The sequence below is a fragment of the Canis lupus genome, chromosome 7, assembly GCF_011100685.1.
Source record: "Canis lupus familiaris isolate Mischka breed German Shepherd chromosome 7, alternate assembly UU_Cfam_GSD_1.0, whole genome shotgun sequence".
Classification (NCBI taxonomy): domain Eukaryota; kingdom Metazoa; phylum Chordata; class Mammalia; order Carnivora; family Canidae; genus Canis; species Canis lupus.
The window spans coordinates 34,546,833-34,567,818 of record NC_049228.1 but is presented as its reverse complement, the minus strand read 5'-3'; the positions used below and the strand labels follow the sequence as shown (position 1 = coordinate 34,567,818).

The following is a 20,986-nucleotide window of genomic DNA, read 5'->3' as shown; positions in this document are numbered from 1 at the left end:
ACACACAGATAAGTTGGATAAGAAGACAACTGAAACCTTAAGCTCACAGAGGTGGAGGACTAGGGGCCTCAATGGCTCCATTGTTCAGCTGGAAACGTCTCTGGCAGGCTGGAGCAGACAGCCCGCCCTGGCTGGGGAAGTGGGCGAGGGATAGCAGAAACACTGAACTAAGGGGTTTCCATTATTAATCACTCAGTCAATCATGAGCTCCGGCATCGCTGACCAGATGTCTTTAAAGATCCTAAATTTGTCATTCTGCTGATGGGCCCTCCTCTCCAGACTTGCTAATTCGCTCAAACTATTATCCTCATTTGTCCACAGACGGCTTCCTACAGCACACTCACCCCTGGAAATGTAGGCTTTGGATTAAATTTAGAGTTGCACAACTACCCAGAACTGTTCTGGAAAGAAGTTGAATGTGTCAGGCACCCTTCCTCACTGACCAAAGGCACCGTTGGTAAAATTAACTTGTATTTTCTTGTTTTTTTTTTTTTTTTTAAGATTTTATTTATTTGAGAGAGTGAGCAAGAGGGAGAGAGAGAGAGAGCATGAGTGGGCGGTAGGGCGCGCAGAGGGAGAGGCCGACTCCCGGCTGAGTAGGGAGCCCAATAGGGGGCTGGATCCCAGGACCCTGAGATCATGACCTGAGCCAAGGGCACACACTTCACCACTGAGCCACCCAGGCATCCCTATTTTCACAAAGAAAGGATTTTAAAAGCTGAGATGTATTTCAAACTCCAGGCTACCCATGCAACACTCACTGGGCCCAAGGCCCCGACGGGACGCCCAGACGCTGGGCCGTCGGCGGTGCAGCACTCCCGGCACAACCAAGCACCGCCAAGGCAGAGACTGGGCCTGGGGTGGGCGCGCTCCTCTCCCCACATAATAGGGAGCCGGCACCTGCGGGCAGGCCAAACTGCATTCTGGGAAACCTGATGATGTTCTAGTATCGACTCCCGCCCGCCCAGATTCTCGTGCTACCTGCAACCCTGTCCATTTCCGAGACGGCATCCACCCCGGGCCCTGCCCGCCCTTCCCAACTTGGGAAGGATCTTTGTTCAAGCTGCCCCTGAAGGCACACGTGCCGCAGCTGGGGTCCCCACCCAGGTCTCCTCCTCCTCACGCACCGCGGGCTCCCGCTTTTCAAGCACGCCGGGCCTCCTGCTACCTCCGACAGCGGCAAGTGCGAGGAGCGGGAGACCCCGAGCGCACGGCAGGTGCCCAGGCAGCAGGGCACGCGCTCACACCGGCCGCCCCGCCCCCTGGCCCTGGCCCCGCCCACCGGCCCTGGCCCCGCCCCCTGGCCTCCTGCCTCCTGCTGGGTTTGGAGAAAGAGCAAGGGCATGACTTAGTTCTTCCACTTGTGTGTGTGGCCGGCCAGGGCCAGGGTCAGGGGCCCCGGATCACAGTGGGACAGAACCGAACACAAGGAGCCACCACCCGAGTTCGAGCGCTCCCTCCTTCGGCACCGTAATGCTTCCTTGCCCCTGGCGCCCTGCTTCTGATCTCGGTGAAGCCAGGGCACTGCAGCTTTGGGAAGCCTCCTCTGTCCCCACCACCACCCATCACACTGTCACGTGGGGACAGTTTTTCCTGAGAGCAGTCTCAAAACCACCCCATGGGTGTCAGACCGAATACTTTTCCTGCACCACCTCCTGGACAGAGCACAGCAGGGAGGGGAAAGGACATCCCAGGGCGGCAGAGAAGCCCAGCCAGTGGGCTTGGAGGGCATGGGGCAGGGGCATCTGCCCGGGCTGACCCTCGGACAGATGCAGGCAGCCACCACTCATCTGAGTGGGTACTGTGCTGTCAGCATTGGATCGGGTCCTCTAGAAGATGCAGAGTTGAGAAGAGCCTTTTTCCTTGAGAAGCAGACAACCTAACACTTGGATATTTGAATCAGACTGGCCAAAATCATCATCATTAGCAGTGGAGCTGTCTAAATCCTTGGGTGGCTTTCCCTCTCCAATCAAGTCCTCGGTGTGGAGATGGCCACAGGCTAAGAGCTCTAGCCAGGTAGTAGCCCATTGGCTTCACGCTTGCTGGAAACAAATGCAACAGAAACATGTGATAAATAGATGACCCCATTAAGGCTTAAAGGTAACAAGGTGCCAGGAGTGGCCTTTCTCCATGTGGTCCCTTGCCCTGTGCTTTGATCAAATGGGATCACAGTCCTATGGACTGATGGCTTCAGTATGTGTTTCTGGGCTCCTGGAAAGAGGTGGATGCCTGGTCCAGAGCTATGGGCTGAGCCAAAACCTGCTCTCTCAGCACAAAATGTCCACATGGGCTTACAGCCAGAAATGGAGCCAGTTCCTGCCTAGACCCTCCTCCCTTGGAGCCCCTAAAACCTAGATGAGGCTCTCTTGGCGATGTTCTGCAAACCGAAGGCTTCAGATCCCTGTGGTGATTACCAGAGTGCACCCAGGCCCCACCCGGACTGGCTGAATCAAGTCCCTGGGTGTCATCCAGCAGAGCACCACCCGGGCATAAGGAGTAAGGACCTCAGGAGAGCCCTGCCTCCCCTGCCACCCCTAGCTTCACAGCCAGAACTAACCTGAACACTCTAGGCAGTCTATCTTGGGGAGCTTTTCTTCCTTTACAAGACATGCTCCCTCCTTGTTTGTCACTGTCTATTATGTCGCTCCACGTGCAGCAACAAAGTCAATCACAAACTCAGAAAAGGTAAAAACAACAAACCCAAAGCCACATTTGTTAAAAGACAGAAACAAAGAAAGAAACCCAGATTTTAGATAAAAGGGACTTGGTTAAGGAAATTGATTTCAACAGCCGCTCTCTTGAGGCCTTTTATTTATATTGGGAAGACATTTTTCTTTTCTTTTTTTTAATTAACAAGCTATTTTTTGGAACAGCCTTCCCCAAACACTGCTCTTGGATGTTTCATTACTCTGTTCTTGGATGTTTCATTACTGTCGGTTAGAAGAGATATCTTGGGGTGTCCTATGACACTAATGTCATCCTTCATTTTCCATGCTGCTTTTTGCTCTCATTTTTGTCCTTCTAAATTTGCGTGCTCAGCCAACCACAGCTGCAACTACCACCACTGCGAGGAGCTAATATTTACTGAGCCCTGTGCTGAGTCCTCTGTATAGGTTATCTAATTAAAAGGTGGGTGCTAGCATCCCATTTTATAGATGAGAAGCTGAGAGGTTCAATGAACTTGGACAAAGTCATCCAAGAAGCTGCCCAGCCCAGAGGCACATGGCAACAGTGCACAGGTGTTCTTAACTATTGTTAATAGATGGTTTATTCATTTAGTTAATTCAGCCAACCAAACGGTTAACCCTTGATGAGCACCTCTCCTTCATGGGTCAAGTACTATACGGTAGATACTTGGAATACATCAGGAATTACAACTGGTCCCTGCCTTTGGTGGTGGGGGGCGTGAGGGGGACTTCCAGCCAATTAGGGAGAAAACAGCTGGAAAAGGAAATGGTAGGACCCTGAAACTGGACCATGTAAAAGCAGGAAAGCCAGGGGGCACAGGGCAGGTGCGGGGTTCAGGAGGCTGGCACCTACCAAGGAAACAGACCACATCTCCGGAGCGCTGTGTGCCAGGCACTGCACTAAGTGCAGACAACCACCCCACAAGGCAGGAACTAGTCTTACTCTCACTTTGAGGACCAGGGAAGCCCAGGCACAGACAGGGTAAATGGCTGATTGGGGCCACTGAACTGGCAAGTCAGGATGTGAAAGAGGAATTGGTGTTGTCTGGAAGGGGCGGGGCAGGGGTTCCCCACAGGAGAAGGGGTGCTGCAAAGGCAATGCTGTCTGCTAACTGAAACCTGGGCGGTCCGGCTAGACAGAGTCAGCAGGCTGCTCACAGAGGTGATGCGGGCCCCAGCTGAGCTTCGTAGCCAAACTAACAGATGTGGATCTTGCCCTCCAGGGCAACGGTGGTGCCCTTCACCAGGAAGGAGAAGATGGGAGAAGGGACAGGCCTGGGATAGAAGTTCTGGGGTTAGGGGGAAGAACTGAGCAGTTTTGTGGCCTGGTGCCTAGGACAGGTCTGGCTGGACGTCTGGTTGTGCCAGCTAAACCTGTTGAGAGGTGAGGCCATTGAATGCAAAGCAAGATTCACCCAGGAAAGCTTGGAAGAGCTTTTCAAGCCTGTTAATAATACAGGTATTGTTGGGGGCACCTAGGTAGCTTAGTCAGTTAAGCATCCAACTCTTGGTTTAGGCTCCTCATGATTTCATAGTCTTGTGATGGAGCTCTGAGTCAGACTCCGTGCTCAGAGGCAGTCAGTTTATCCCTCTTCTTCTGCTCCTCCCAGTGCTTGTTTTTGAAATATTTATCTCTCTCAAATAAATAAATAAATATCAAAAATGTATGTTCCCCCCAAAATATATGTTCCCTATAAGCTATTGGCTATGCATGTCTGCCACAGTGAGAGGCAACAGGGTCAGGACAGGGCCTCGGGGATCAGCCACATTTACAGGCTAGTAGGGGACAGGGAGCCACGGAGACAGCCGCCCAGAAGGAAAGAGGAAATCCAGGAGAAAAGAACCTGGAGCTCAAGGGAAAGAAAAGATTTCCAGAAGGAAGAGGGGGCCTTTGTGTGAGATGCTACTTGGTGGTGGAACATGCTGTGGACATACCTGGCCAAAGTGGCCTGCCCTTCCAGCAGGATGGTCGTGGAAGCCTGATGGTAGGATGTTAGAGGGGAGACCATTCTGGAGAGGGGCTTGGCTGAGCGCAGGGAAGCAAGAGGGGGGTAGAAGATGGAAGAGGCTTGAGAGGGTGGGCAGGAGGCCCGCAGGAGAGAAGAGAATTCCTCAAGGCAAAGGGTGCCAGGCTTCCCAAGGCAGGAGGGAACCTGCAGCAGAGCCCAGGACCTTCCTCCCAGACGCAGGGGGGAATGCCGGCAGGGTGAGTGAGGGGAAGCCCCCATTCAGCAGCCTTCCTATTCTGTCCCAGTTACAGGGCACAGGTATTGGTTGAGAAAGGCAGCGAGGCGACAGGGTGGTGGCCAGGGAGCTGCTATGAAGGATGTGGGCACTGGCCAAGGGCAGGGATATCAGGGCCAAGCCACTGGAGAGCCTTCTCATGTGCATGAGGGCACCCTGACTCATCCTTTGGACGATCTGTCTCGGCCCTGCAAGGACCCCTGCTCTCCAGCCGCCCAGACGCCCCTCTGCTCTCCCACATATGTTCTTGGCACTGGACAGTCCCTCGGCCTGGAGTGGGACCCCCTCCTATCTTCAAGGTTCAGCTGTCAGTGTGTCATTCTGAGAGCTAATTTCTTGTTCTGTCTGGGTCCCTTGTTTGAGCCGTTTCTTCCTCATGGCACGAAGGAATTAAAGGAGAGTGGGGCTGCCCTCCCCAGGTGCACTTTGGAGTCTCTCTGGGCACCAGCCCCCCACCCCACCCCCCCCCCACCCCCGCGAGAAGGAGCCCCTGACAGCCTGCAAAGCACATGGCAGGAGAGAGAGGTGGAATCCTCAGATTTCAGAGCTCAATCCCTAACCTGGACCTTCTTCCCCAAGGCCTACATGCACCCCATCTCTGGAACAGGTAGCTACCCTGTCCCTTCCAGATGCCTCCAGGACAGACTTGGCATCTGCACTGTGCTGTCACAGTACCCAGTGAAGCTATCGCCAGGCCAGGCTGGCCAGGGGCAGGAGGCCAGTCCTCTCCATGAGGTAGCTGGTGCTCCTCTGCCCTTGAGGGTGCTGAGGGCTCACCCAGTTGGTGAGGAAGGGCCCCTCTAGGCCCCTCTCTACCCCAGGCTGGGCTGACCATCCTGACTGCAGGTGCAGAGCCCATTTCCTTACAGACCTGTGGGTGTACAACCACCACCACTCAGTAGAAGTGGGGCCTGTAGGGGAGAAGAGCAGCCATGCCCAGGCTGGGGCAGAGGGGTCAGTAGGGCTGGCCTGTGCAAAGGCTCCCTGGGGATTACAGGCGGGGTGGGGGAAGTAATGGTTACCATGGGAATTAGCACCTGGGTTTTCAAAACCCAGGATGCAGATCAGATGTGAAGGGGCTGGTGTGTGCACTGGACCTGGACACAGCTCTATTGATCCAACAGTGATCCTCCCTGCCACACCCCGCAGGCATGATCAGAACCAACATTTTTTTTTTTAAATATGCAAGACTTCAGGATAAGATGGAGCAAGTGGCGCAATACAAAACAACTTTATAGAGCTGAGTGGGCTGGGTAAAATATCTTATGCAAAACAGAAGCGGTACAAGCTGCCAGCTCTGGTCCTATGCTTCAGACACTCATTTGCTATGAATACTGTGAAAGCAAGTGAATACATATATTTAAATTTTTTTATGTTGTATGTGATACATACAAAATATATGCAGTGTATAAATAAGTGATGAGGTATAATAATCAAATGAACACTTGTGAAGCTGGTATCAGCACCCGGGGCAACCCTCCATGTCCTCATCCCCAAGCCCGCCTCCTTCTTCCTCCAGAGGTGGCCAATATCCCCATAAATATACATTTTTTAAATGAGAGGCTTTAGTTTCACTCAGTAATTTCACCCAGGAGCTTCCTACCAGTTTACTTTGGGGTTTGTTTTTTCTTTCTGTTTTTGTATTGTTTTGGTTTCGGTTTTGGTGGTGGTCAAATGTCCTTTATCAGAGAATGTTTTCAGACCGGAGCCCCTCTGTTTGGTTACTCTGGTTATAGAAAAGATTTGCCCTGCCCTTCTTAGATAAGTGTTCTCAAATGCTCAGACCAAAAATTCACTGGGACAGGGGGCCTCCTCAAGGAAATGAAGAGCATTTTTCAACCAACATACGGACTTAGAAGGTACAAATATTTGGCTGTAAAATATACACTTACTTCTCTGTTATTCCCGGTGAGTAATAAGCATTTTACATTCATTAACCAATTTAATCCTCCTAACAATACCAAAGGGTAGGTATTACTATCATGTTCATCATTTCTTGCTTGAGAAAAGCCAGGCACAGAACTTAGTCACTTGCCCACACTCAACAACTAGCTAGAATGACCAAGCCACAAATGGCTTCTCACTCTGTGTCTCTCTGTTGTGGGTGGGACCATCTCCAATGGCCTGGATCTGAGTCCTCCATGCTACTTCCTCCCTCGCCCTTCCAGTCCACACGGCTCAGACTCCTGGCTCTGAAGACTGGGCCCTGACCTCTCCCCAGCTTTCTGCAGTCCATCATCCCAACCATCCCACCGTGTTCCCATCTACTTACTATAATCGTGGCCACTCCCACTGAACTCACTCAGGTTCCCTAAGGACAGAAATGGGGTCTCATTCAGCTCTCCATCTCCAGCACTTAGTGAGGTGCCTGCCATTTAGACTGTGCTGGATAAATGTGTCAGGATGAACAAACTACCTACCAATGGATAATATTTACACCAAAGAGAAGACCTGTGATTTCATCTATGGTATCAGGATGCTTTCATATGTAATAACTTTGAAAAAAACATAACATATACATTAAATCATTTGTAGTATGCTACTGAAATTCACCCCTAACTTAAGAGGATCCTAGAACAGATGAGTGTCTGCTGCATGTGCATGCAGAGACACGAGTTCAAAATCTCACCATGAACTACCTATTCTGCTTGGGCAAGAGGCTTGATCTCAGTCTTAGGCAACCTCACATTCTTCATTTCTACAACTGAGAAGGGAATACCTCCATACCTCCCAAATCAGCTACACTGGGGTGGGGCCCAGCAGTACATGTTTTTATAGGCCCTCTGGGTGATTCCTGTGCATTCTCAAGTACGGGAACCACTGGCATGCCATACTTCACAATATTATTCATGCATACAAAATAAGTTTTTGTGAAGAATGGTTTTCTTCCGTGGCTCCTACTTTGATCATCAACCAACTGTCCGAATGAAAACTGCTGTAGTCTACTCCCAAGCTTGGATGTTGGTCATGATAAGTTAAGCAAAGCACACGATCACGTTGTTTCCTCCCCTGGGAAATGAGAGAATGAACTAGAATAGGGGTCAGTAAATTTCACAGCCCAGGGCCAATCCACTGCCTGTTTTTGTACTGGCTTCAAGTTAAGGATGGTTTTACATTTTTAAATGACTAACCTAAAAAAAATCATAAGAAAAATAACGTTTTGTGGTGCAAACATTCCATGAAACGCAGCTTTCGTTCCCTGAAATAAACTGTCACTCAAACACTAGGCTCTTCGTACACATGGGTGCTATGACTGCTCTGCCCTGTAACAGCCAAGGTGAGAGGCTCTCACTGAGCTTAAAATGTTGATGCTTTGAACCTTAGGGCTGCTGGGCTCGGGGACAACTGAGTTCTCAGCTGGTGCACACATCCACAGTGCCCTGACCCTACACAACCTTGCTGTGTCTTCATCCTTACCCTGCGGCCAGCTCTGGTCCCAACAACCCCTACTGCCCAACTTCAAGCTTGAAAACCTATGTACCCCCAACTTATGGCTCCAGGTAATTAGCTGTGGTGCATAAGCCACATTCATATAAAGTTGTACATTTGGGGGCAGCCAGGGTGGCTCAGCGGTTTAGCGTCACCTTCAGCCCAGGGCGTGATCCTGGGGAACCAGGATCAAGTCCCACGTCAGGCTCCCTGCATGGAGCCTGCTTCTCCCTCTGCCTGTGTCTCTGCCTCTGTCTCTCTCTCTCTGTGTCTCTCATGAATAATTAAATAAAATCTTAAAAAAAAAAAAGTTGTACATTTGGTTGTCATACTTGAAAATCACTTGCCACAATTTACATAGTTCTGTTTCAGTTACCGTAGCTGCACAGAGTCAGCGAGAAGCAGCCACGTTCTGAGGAATCTGGAACACATGCTAGCCCGTCACCCTCACTTAGATGGTGAAAGCAGTTTCCAATGGCTGCTCTGCCATTCCAGTTTCCTTTGTTCAAATCCACCCCACTCCAGGTGATTGTCAGAGAGTCACTCATTCTGAAGATGCTGCAAATCTGGGGAGAATCTATATTCCCAGCAAAGAGATTTATGTTCTTGTGGCACCCCTTTAGTTTTTCTGCCTTGAATTTCCAATCGGCCTTGGCTGCCTGTGGAAGTGGGGCAGGCGGCTGCTCAGGGCAGCAATTAGGGAGAAAGACTTGGGCTCTTCTCTTCAGAAGGATCAGATCACAAGGTCACGTAAGATGTGAGGTCATTCAGTCCAGCCAGCGACGGTGAACCCAAGGCCCATAGTCACATAGCCTGTGTGCAGGAAATCTAGGACCGCAACCCATGTCTCCTGACCCTAAATCCAGTGCTCTGGAAAGCTTGTCTGAATCCTTTAGAAAAAGGCCTGACTTCTTTTCCACACTAAAAATAATAAGGATTTTCGGCAAAGACCATGAGAAAGGTGACCACTGGGTGACCCAGTGGGAGCCAACAGAACAGAGTCATTCTCCGAGGCCTGGGGGTTGGGGAACCCCACACCAGCTCTCTTCCACCTGGCCCAGGGGAGGGACGGTTTGAGGTTTGCTTTTTATTCCTTTTTAAATTTCCACTCTGCTGCCAACTTAGAGTTTTGGGAAGTACCATAAAAACACTGGGGCACTGATGGCCATAAACATTTCTAAACACTGCTTCTGTTCTTATCTTGTCACCAACCAGTTTGTGGCCTCCTCAGTCTGGACACCACACCGACTAGTCCAGACTGGTGTGGGCATGAAGGATGCACAAACTAGAGGCCCCAGGCTCCAGAGACCCATTTGGAGAGCTTGCTGTGGGCTGGCTCCCCATGTCCTAGCACCCTGAGGGCTCTGACAGTGCCACCATGCTCTCTCACAGACCAACTGCTTAAAACAGAGCATCCACTGGAAATGAGCCTCACTCAGCTTCATCACAGAACTCCAAGAACATCTGCTGCATCACTGCCTTGTCATCCTAAAGAGCAAGTGCTAGGTGACACAAGCTGATCTTGTGATCCCCTTGCAGGGCCTGGCAGGAAGAAAGGATCCTTCCTGCACCGTGGAACAGTAGGGACTGGAGCTGATGCGTCAAGAATCTGAGACTCTCCAGAACCAGGACACCACTTGCCTTAAGCCTCAGTTACCTTTAGCCAGCTCTTTTTAAGGCAGCAACAGTCAGGGACACTGTGCAAAACCAAATGGGACAGAGGAGTGAGAATGGTTGAAAATCACAGTGTTTGCAGAGTAGAATCCAGGCCACATCTGGCTCGTGGCCATTTAGAAATCCTAGCAGAAAAACTCAGACTGTGTCTCATACTGTTCCCTACCTAAACTTAAACTTAAGCATCCTCTTTTTAAAAACTATTTGGAAATAGTAACATGCTTATAAAAAGTTGCAAGAATTGTACAAAGAATACCCACATACCCTTTATCCAAATTTACCTACTGTTATCGGGTTTTTTTGTTGTTATCATTTAAACCCATTTATTATTCTGCTCGCTCTCTCTGTCCACCCCTTCTAACACACACATGTATACTTTTTATTGCTTTCTGAGTCATTGGACAGTAAATCGAATATATAGACCTCAGCGTACATCCTAATGATAAAGACACTCCAATATACCATAGTATATTTTCAAGTGCAGTACTGGAACAGAGATATAATAGATATAATATCTTTTTCCAAACTACCGATTTCCAATTTTGTCACCTGATCCTAAAATGTGCTCTTTCCTCCCTACCAAAAAGATCCTTTGCACTTAGATAACCATGTCTTTATCTGGCACAATTAAAAGATCAGTTTTATTTTGAGGACTATTTGCAACACAATTAAATCATCTTAAAACCAGATATGAAACTATCAGAACTTGAGTCTCCTGCCCAGTTGCCCTCTTAGAGCTTTTTTTAAAACAAATTTTAAAAAATATTTTATTTATATTAAAGATTTTATTTATTTATTCATGAGAGACACACAGGGAAAGGCAGAGATACAGACAGAGGGAGAAGCAGACTCCATGCCGGGATCCCGACGTGGGACTGGATCCCAGGACCCCAGGATCATGCCCTGAGCCAAAGGCAGACACTCAACCGCTGAGCCACCCAGGCATCCCTTGGAGCTTTTTTTAAAAAGAGATTTTATTTATTTATTTACTTAGAGAGAGTAGGGGGAGGAGCACAGGGGGATGGAATGAGACTCTCAAGCTGACTCCACACGGAACATGCAACCCAATGCAGGGCTCCATCCCATGACTGCAAGATCATGACCTGAGCTGAAACCAAGAGTCAGATGCTTAAGCAACCGTGCCCCCCAGGTGCCTCGACCCTCTGGAGTTTTCGCAGCAGTGTGGTGTCTGCGTGAAGATTCGTTTCCAATGAGGTCCCCCTGGTGCTCCCGGACACTCAAACCATCTGGGAGCAGTCCTGGAGCATACCAGGTTCACAATGTGGCGAGCTTGCTCTCTATTCCTTCATGTTTGACCATCCTTGGGATAGGCCAATTGGTCACAGAGGTGTGATCCAGTAAGAGTGAGCCCACAGCAGCTAAGTAACCAGATCCAATCACTACGGTACATGGATTGGCACATATCTTAATTAGGTTTTAATGCAAGTAATTTGATAAGTACTCCTGGCCAAGCCACTACAGAACTGTCAATGCTGAAAGCTTTTTATTTAGCTCCTCTTCCATCTATAGTCTATACCCAGGCAGCCTCCCTGCTGACCCTTGTCAAAGAACCCCATCTGCTGGTTGCCACGGTAACTGAAGGCGACCAATTGAGCTGAAGAGAGTGACTCAGAAATAAAATCTGCAGCCAAAGGAATTCTGCTAAGAGTAATAAATCATTTAGTAAAAGGGGGTCCTCTGCACAGTGATGAGTGTTGGGATAATGTGGTGGCAGAGCTCTTCCAGCTAGAAGGGCCGGCCGCTCGTTTGGTTTCCAGTGGGCTCCGGCAGCAGAAGGAAGAGTCTGATCCTGCCCAGTTGCATGCCATCGTCAGGGAGAAGGAACCAATTACATCAACGGTTTAATGTTTGGGCTAGGAAATTTTGAATTTTAAAAGTGGCAAGAGAACCAGTCTAGGCTTCCAACTCTCCTTCCTCTATTTAAAAAAAAAAAAAAAAAAATAGAACCAGGACACAAAATGCCCCAAGTAGCTCAGGAAACCATTGTGGCCCTGAGGGAGGTGGCAGGGAGATGGAATATTAAGATTGCTCTAGAATGAGGAAGGCTACCACCACCTACCTGTCATCAATCAACTTTTAGATGCTCCAAGCAGAAGCCAGCTACGTGTCCAAGGCATGCAGTCCTTGAGACAGCAGGAGAGACAGACAGGCTTCAGTTCAGAGTGCTGGGAGCCTCATGACAGTATGGTTGAGGAGGTCAGGGGCTTTCTCTCTATGGCAGTGGGGCCATGTTCCTAACAGAGCAAAATATGTATCTTAAATCAAGATTTCCTGAATGAGAGGAACAGGAAGGAAAGGGAAAGAAGGGGCTTCCTGGGGACTACCTCAGCCACAATAGGCAGCACACTGCAGGCCGCAGCCGGGGCTCAGTGTTGTGCCCTAGGCCCTGATGGCACAGGCCCCCTGGTGAGCTCCTGCTGGGTAGACTAGGAATCCCCTGTGGGCAGCAGTGCCCAGGTTTTAAGAAGAAGAAACCCCAGGTATGCTAAATCATCCATACAACATTTAATCTCTACAGGTCAGTTCCTTGGTGGTTGTGATAGAGCAGCAGTGGGAACAAGAGCCCTGACGGCCAATTACCAGGCAGTGAGGGGCTAGAGGACGGGCGGGACAGTGGTGGCAGGCTGGGGACAGACTTACCTTGCCATTGCCTCTCCCCACAAGCTGCATATTGGCATTTTAAGACGTGTGGGTGCAGAATACGGCCAGCCCTCCAGCCCTGATCCTCGCGGCAATGGGAGGACCCTGCACTAAATCATCCCCAGGGATAAGTTCCTGCTTTACAAAAGAGCAACTGCTAAACAGAAGGTAGTAGCTGTCATATGCGCACCCTCCCCCCATATTCTAGATGCTGCCAAAGAGAAGCTTCATCTGAGAGTTGCAGTGAGATCCCGTGGACCGAGTTGGGAGCGCCTGGAGCTCGCAGCCGGCCTCCCACCGCGCGCTGGCCACCTCCCCCTGCGCCCGCTGCGCACCTGCACCTGCTCTCAGGCCGTCTCGAGCGCCGGTCCCGGGGGCGGCCCCTCCGCAGGGGGGCGGGGGGCGGGGGGCGGCCGGCTCCCGCTCCCTGCGCCCCGCAGACGGCCCCCGCCCGGGCCGCGCCCGCCGCGACCTCCGGGCCACGCCGGCGGGGGGGCGGAGTCGGGGAGCCGGGGCGGCGCCCGCACCTGCTGCGAGGCCGAGGCCGGGGCTGCGAGGCGGGTCGCGCGGGGCTCTGAGCTTCGGCGGCAGGAGAGGCTGAGGCCGAAGTGGCAGTGGTGGAAGGAGATGGGCGAAAGCCTCATTAACTCCGGGCTCACGTCCCCACTTCTTTCCCCGAAGTGAAAAAAAGTTTGGTTTCCTGGTGATGGGAAAGGTGCAGCGTGACCGTCTTTGCTTTTCTTCCCTTTCAAGTCCTTATTTGTAAACCAAACATTAATCGTTTGTTGTTGATCGCGGAAGACTCGGATTAGAACAGGAAAAACATCCTGGCTAATAGGCCGAAGAAATATTACAGCCCGCTTTAATTTCTGGTAGTGATTAGGCTTCTCCTGTTACTTAACTCAAAGTGTCAAACATCTGAAGAACTCGAGCACATCAAAGTTAAAAGGTGCTGAGCATGACATTGCTTTATCGGATCCCCCCGTTATGGTCCAATAACCCAACTGTTTTTTATGATCTGTCCTAAAATGTGCCACGAGAAACAGGACTTTGTAAAAAATAATTTAAGCGGCTTTAGGACACAGTTGTTCCTACTTGAATTCCCTCCGTATCCTTACAAAGTTACCCTTAGTTTCACTTCTAGATAAAACTTCCCATTGCTTTGTCTCCACTCACTCCAATTCCCCTCCATATTTCAATTCCCAGATACTCTTGAACTTTTGCACACGCTGCCAGTTTGAGCCTGCACAGAATAATCAGTATATTAATTCCACTCGGAGAGAGTGAGGTTTTTCTAACACAATCTGCGCAACCTGAACTCTTTCCTTCAGAAACACTTTGCCTTTAAAAAGAAACTCCCAGCATGAACCTCATAAGAAGCGACATGTAACAGACAGTGCATGTGGCGCTGGGCATGCAGCTCAGAATTAAAAGAGAATTTTTTACTTTGTTTCTTCGTGCCATGTGCATAATGTACATGTGGACGAAACTGACATCAGACATTTAAAGCAAAAAGGGATGGGGGGAGGGGGATGTGATGGTGGCGGGAAAGAAAGAAAATGTGTTGATAAAAACAGTAACTTCTGTTAATCTACATTTTTCAGTTACTGTCTTAATTAAGAATGTTAGGAAATATGTTGCAGTTTAATTGCATTGTTTCAAGAAATTCTAATGCTGACAAATTTGGGCCCATGTACACTTGGATGGTAAAAGGGATTAAAGTGGTAATTTCTTCCAATTGGTAGATAACAATTAAAATTATACTTCCCCCTCTGCGCCCCTCCTTCATCTCCCCAGATCCTACGTTCCCAAGACAAAGTGAGAACAGCCTAACACTTGAGGTGTTCAACATGAAATGAGCCCCGGGGGGGGGGGGGGGAGGGGCGGGGGGGCACAAAGGAATGTGTTTATAACCTGTGTAGATGAGATAGGAATGATTTTTTAATACAAAGAATTCACAAAATGAAATAGCACTCAATCTGAAATTTCTGGGTGATATCGGTATTCTTAAAGAAAATAGTTATTTATGAAAGAAATTGGTAACAATCTCCAGAGGTAATTTTCAGATGACCCTGTGTCAAGACAGTAAAAATCATTTGCCTCAGACACAAGTACACAAAAACGACGACAGTGTGAAGACGTGCAGATTTCTAGACACTGTGCCCTTTCCTCCCACTGGAGCCCAGTCGCAAATGCTCTAGGTTTCATTTCTTTTGGGGGTAAGGGGAGCCTTTGCATCATTATGCAGCAAAATAAACTATTTTCATTGCTCAAAGTACTTTATTTTTTTATTATTTTTTTTAAAAATTTATTTATTTATGATAGTAACAGAGGGAGAGAGAGAGAGGCAGAGACACAGGCAGAGAGAGAAGCAGGCTCCATGCACCGAGAGCCCGACGTGGGATTCGATCCCGGGTCTCCAGGATCGCGCCCTGGGCCAAAGGCAGGCGCCAAACCGCTGCGCCACCCAGGGATCCCTCAAAGTACTTTAGATAGAAGTTGTAGTAGACATTTCCCACAGTTGACCAGAGCTTGTATTTTCTGTAACCTGGGTGCTCACTCCTTACTTGCTACCATTCTCTGGGGCTTGTACAGTTGGCCTCCCCACTTGTCATGGGCGGGGGGGCTCAGACCCCGAAGGAGGTGCTACTGTAATTCAGGTGTGAGGCACATACTAGGCACCAATCAGAGACTCCCACCAGACTGGCAGCATCATAAAACTGGTTTGATCATTTGGTCAGATACCTCAACCAGTTCTTTCACTGAATCAGCTACTCATCGCACCTTCCGTGAACCACAATGTATGATACACCATGGCGCCTCAGACATGGTCATCCATCTCAATGGAGAGGCACACCCAACTTTCTAGTGGCTAAAGATGCTGCACTGAATGCTTTAGTGGCTCTGAAATGACAACAAAATAAGATCTGTTTGCCTTAGAATGCAGCCAAAATGTCCAAAGAGCTTGCTCAAGAGAACAACTGCAAAGATCTGCCCTGCCAGAAGGGCTCCTGGGTCTTTCTGCCTCCATCTCTCAAAACAAGAACGGACAGAGAATTTGGCCATGGATAAAATACTGTCAAAGCGTTGAATCACAGAGCCACCTCTTAAACATTTTGTATCAGGGAATAGAGTCCTGAGGTCACCAAAACTTCTCGGTAAACGGCTCATGTGACCTGAAAGTCCAAAGAATTCGCTGCTATGGAATTAGTACTTTTTTTTTTAATGCCACACACAAGATCCAGAATAGTGAAGGGACACATTTCTTATGTGCTCAACACCTGGGGCCGCATAAAACTCTGAGATGACCCACTAAGGAATGAGAAGAGTTTCCATCTCTTGGGGTTTCTGGAAATTCTGGTGGGAGTGCACACACCCCCAATAGCCAGGCAAGCTCCCTGGGAAAGGCCTTTGTCAGGAGGCACCAGAAGGAGGGGAGCGAGGTGCCCAGACCCCCCGCAGAGGGCCACGGGAGAGGACCCAAGGATCATTAATTTCCAGGTCAGAGAGAAAGGAAAGTTCAGGCAGACATCCAGGCAGGGAGAGCCGGGAGCGTCATTCTAAGTTGCAAAGTTCAGAGTCAATTCTCCGAGTTTGAAGAACACTAAAAGAAGAATACATAACACTGGGGGAGAAAAAAGGGAAGCAGTACCCGCCGGAGGGCCGATTGCCTCTCCAGCAGCGGCAAGGCTGTTCCTGGGCTCGCAGGACCATTTGTTCTATTACACAATCTCCTGAAGCCATTTAGAGAGAGCTCAAACAACTGCCTGTACCAACACGACACATGGCTTCCCATCCCGACTCTTTGCTAATCCAGACGCTCCAACCATCTTTCTTTAAGATGCCATATGGTTGGCAGAAGCCTGTAGATCTAGCAGCACATCTGCTTGTATGTTTCTTCTTCCCCTCCATCCCCCTAACAAAAGAGGGGTAGAGAGACAGACCGAGAGGAGGGCATGCATGTTACCTCTGCCCACAGAATAGTTATTTCTTTGGAAGCTGGCTAACGAAACAAAACTATTAAAAGGGATGATCGGATGATCGAATATTATTCAGGACTCGCTCGCTCGTTTTTTTTTTTTTTTTTTAACTTGACAACAGGGCGATTTATTTGCTAGTCATGATTTAAAACAAGATTAGAAAAACAAAGGATGGCTGGTCTCCTTTTTCCAAAGCCTGATTACTTGCAAACCACTTCAAAGCTCTCCCTCTGGGAATCCTTGGGATGCTTTCTTGCCACAGGAAAGGGACAGCACCCTTGCCTGAAGCTATTTCTCCTCCTTTTTGGTCAAGGAAGACAGACAAGCTGCGAAACTAGCAGATACTCAGAGCCTGCTTTGTTAGCAAGCACGGCGCGGCTGTATGCTAATGAGCCGGCACCGACCCACTGCTTTTCGGTATGATGAGCAAAGATTGTTGACACTGTTGAAATCCTGGCTCTCCTGGCCTGTGAGCGCACGGGCTGCCTCCTTGGAATCCGGCCCCCAGAAAGACAGGCTGCAAAAAAATAATACATTCTACTCTCCTGATGACTGAAATCTGGCCATTTGTAACTTAGAACAGTTGGGGGTGGGGGAGCGGGATTGGGAAAATATTCTAAAATATTTTATCAGGCCAGGAATCAGAAAGACACAGGTGACAGTGATGCGCTTCTCCCAAACTAAGAACTTAAAGACGGTGGACGCCTGTGAATGATGCGGGCCAGGACTCTGGCTTTCGGGAGCAAAAATCTGAAAGTGGGGGTGAGGGGCAGTTGCTGTAGCCTCTGGGACTTGGGGACAGCTGGGACATTCCCTCGGCACCCTGGCAGAGAGCCCTCTGCAGATGGGACAGCCCCACTGGTGGCACCATTCGGCTACAGGTGAAAAGCTAAGTTTTTGATCTTGGAAATTTGTCTGAACCGTGTGTTGGTTGCCCACGCATGGTTTTCCAAGTCTGTGGAAATGAGAGATGGTAAAAAAGCAAACCAAATAATCTACTGTTGCAAAGACCTTTTTTTTTTTCTTCATAAGTCAAAGGGTGGAAAGGAAGCTCTGCAGTTTGAGTGCTGAGCAAGTTAAATGAAATATCCCTTCATCTAAGGGAATTAGATGAATCTAAGGAAACTAAGGGACAGGTATTATTATTTTGATTTAATAGATGTGGAGGCTGAGGCTTAATAAGGATAAAAAAAGAAGCAGAACTTCAGCAAAGCTGTGCAGCTAGGAACTGCCAACCCCAGAAGCCACATCAACCTCCCGTCAGGTTTGCAGGGACACTGCTGCACAGACACACCTCCTAGGATCTGCCCTGGGTCCAGGATGCCCACCTGAGCAGACCACTGTCAGCTGGCGACCAATAGGCTAGTTCAAATTCATATGCAGGCGAGAGCACCAAGCTGTAAATTCCGTTTACTTGAAATCTACACTATGAATGAAAATTCATGTAAGTGAAATGTAAAATGTAAAAACATGAGGAGCGACTAAAAAAGCATTGAATGTTATGATGAAAGTATGAGAATGCAGCCATTCAAAAAGTCTGCCCTTTAGATATCCCCCATGAGGATGGCACAAGTCTTCAGACCACATTACCACTGCCTAGGTCTTGGGGCACATGTTCCTTCTTTCTGAAACTCCCTCCATAGCCTCGGGCTTTATAGACAGACACACACTCAAGTGTATAATAAACTCATTTCCTCAAAATCATATGTTTTAATATAAAATACACGCAGAGGATATTATACCACTCATTGAAGACACAACTGCTCAGATTAGATGCTGGAAGCCCGATTCTATTATCAACAGGAACAATAAACTATTATTGACAATTCTGTTGTTACCATTGAGATGTGGCTATGTAGAATGATGATTCTGAATCTTAAAAAAAAAAAAAAATCTAGGTTGAAATCTGAGCATGATCCCAGGCAAATTCTTCTAAGCCTGTTTCATTTTCAATATAAAATGATTCTACTATCTCTCGGGACTATTTGGAGAATTAGAGACAATGTGTAAAGTGCCAGGCACTGTAGATTCTCAGTAAGTGAAAACACAATCATTGTTATTAATATTTTCAATAAAGTGCTTCAGAGCATATGCGAGGTGCTTCCACATACATGCACTTACCTAACTCTGAAAACAGCCCTTCCTCTCTCTCTCAAATAAATAAATAAAATCTTTAAAAAATAATAATAAAAATATAAATAAAATGATAATAATAAACTAAAGCAATAAACAATATGAACTATTATTACTATTTATTGAGCCTTTTCTCTGTGCAGTTACTATGCTAAGTGATTCCCCAGCCATTTTTAATCATTAACCTTCTCTTAAAGAAGGTATTATTGATACTATTGTGATTCTCATTTTATCAGAGATGCCACCAATATCTTGCCTACCTCACACAGTAAGTGGAGAGCTAGAAAGCAATTCCAGGTCTATCCTCTGAACCTATGATCCTAACAATAGTTATAAAATAGTGAAGGCAGGCCAGATGTCTCTGTTTAAAATCTGGTGCTCCTTTGTCTATACCATGCTGTCCTTGGATGGAACTTAAGTAACGCTACTACTGGACATTTGATAAGGAAGTTTCCTAGCATAAAAATCTTTGTCTACCAAATGTCCACACATGCTTAGTAGATTCTATAGGGTCCGTGATTCCAACCATGTACATTTACACAGAGCCTAAATGCTGGGTGCTCCCTACAGCACAGTGAGAAATTAAAGCAGGACATGGCATGTGCATTTGAATGCACTGCACACAGAAACACACACCGACAGAGCTGTCATTACGTATTTGAAATCTAGTTTAACATCACTGATATTGTTAGAAATTTCTTATCAAGAGAATAGTTTTTCAATACAAATTAACTATCAATAGAAGGCTTCTAAATCCAAATTATCTGCTTGGGATGCTAGAACATTTGCAGGCTGCTGCTTACATGCTGACGTGGGGCCCTGGGAGCTGTGATGCACATATGTGCCTAAGCAGACAGCTCTCCCCAGACAAAGCCCCGACCCCTCCCTGTGCCTCTCTCTTCTGGCGTCTGGGGCAGGGGACCCCAGGGGCTGTCATCTCAGGTGAGTTTTTATCTGACCTCTGCTCTTTCCCTCTCTGCCTCTCCATCTGATTGCACTCGGACTGATTTCCAAAATCCCCAGTTCCCCCACTGCTTCTAGATTCCTAATTTCACCACTGACTTCAACCCGTTTCAGAATGGAGTAGGATTTTAACCAACCAACCAACCAACCAACCAACCAACCAACCAACCAACCAACTTTGCTATCACTTCAATGCTTCCAGATTCATAAATCTTTAGTCACGTTTTCAATCAACAGTCAATAGCTTCCAGAAGGGTCTGAGCATAAGAGATTTGTGAACAGAGATGTGATGGTTGGAATGAGTGCTGTAGAAATACAAAGTGCCCCAAGGATTTCAAATTTAAAGGATTTAAGGTTCTTGAGAGTATTCTGGAATGGGAGCATTCTGATCTGTCAATGTAGGGCTATTAACCATACCCCTGAAGGTGAGACCCAGTGCCCCAGAGGCAGACACTGTGAATTGTTTGTCCTTCATTCATTTCAAGGCTGGAATAGCTCTGGATTACAGCACGAGAACAAAAATGCTGTTTTATTCTAATTTAGCTAAAGGTGTGGGGAGGACCTATTTAATACCCACCCCTCCTGGGGAAAAGTACCAGCTCTGATTATGCCCTGGTCTCTGGGCCAAGCACTTTAGCAACTCACAAAGCTAATGCTGATTGAGTTACTTACCATGCGCCAGGCACTGCTCTGAACATTTCTCTGTAATAATTCACGCAATCCTCCTAAGAACCCCACGAGATCCATAACACCACTGTCATAATCTTACAGATGGAGACATTTAGGCCCATGTTAAGTAGCTTGCCCCACATCACAGAGCCCAGGGGTGGGCAGAGCCAGTACTGGAAACCATGCCATCTGGGTTCAGAATGCACACTCTGAATGCCCCTTCCCTACGATGACTCTCAGGGACATTTAGTAGGAAAGGATATGATTCTCAGCCTACCAGCCATGGGAATTTGGTGCTACTTAGCTTCTCTGTGCCCAAATTTCTTCAAAGTAAAATCTCTTTTTCCCCATACTTGTCCCACCTGTTTCACAAGATTATTGGGAGACTTCATCTGATTCATATTCTCACGCATGTGATTCTCTGCTTCCTTTTCCCTTTGTGCACAAGTCTTGGGTAGGCCCAAATTGTGACCGTTTTGAAGGGAGGGCCAGCACCTGATATATCTAGGTAGCCCCTGTGGCCAGGACTCATGGTTGGCTGTGACT

General features: G+C 48.2%; 1 protein-coding gene across 9 annotated transcripts in view; it reads right to left on the bottom strand.

Annotated features, from left to right (window-relative positions):
* SDCCAG8 (SHH signaling and ciliogenesis regulator SDCCAG8) overlaps window positions 1–20,986 on the bottom strand; it is a 236,206-nt gene that overhangs the window by 9,352 nt on the left and 205,868 nt on the right. The window lies entirely within an intron of this gene.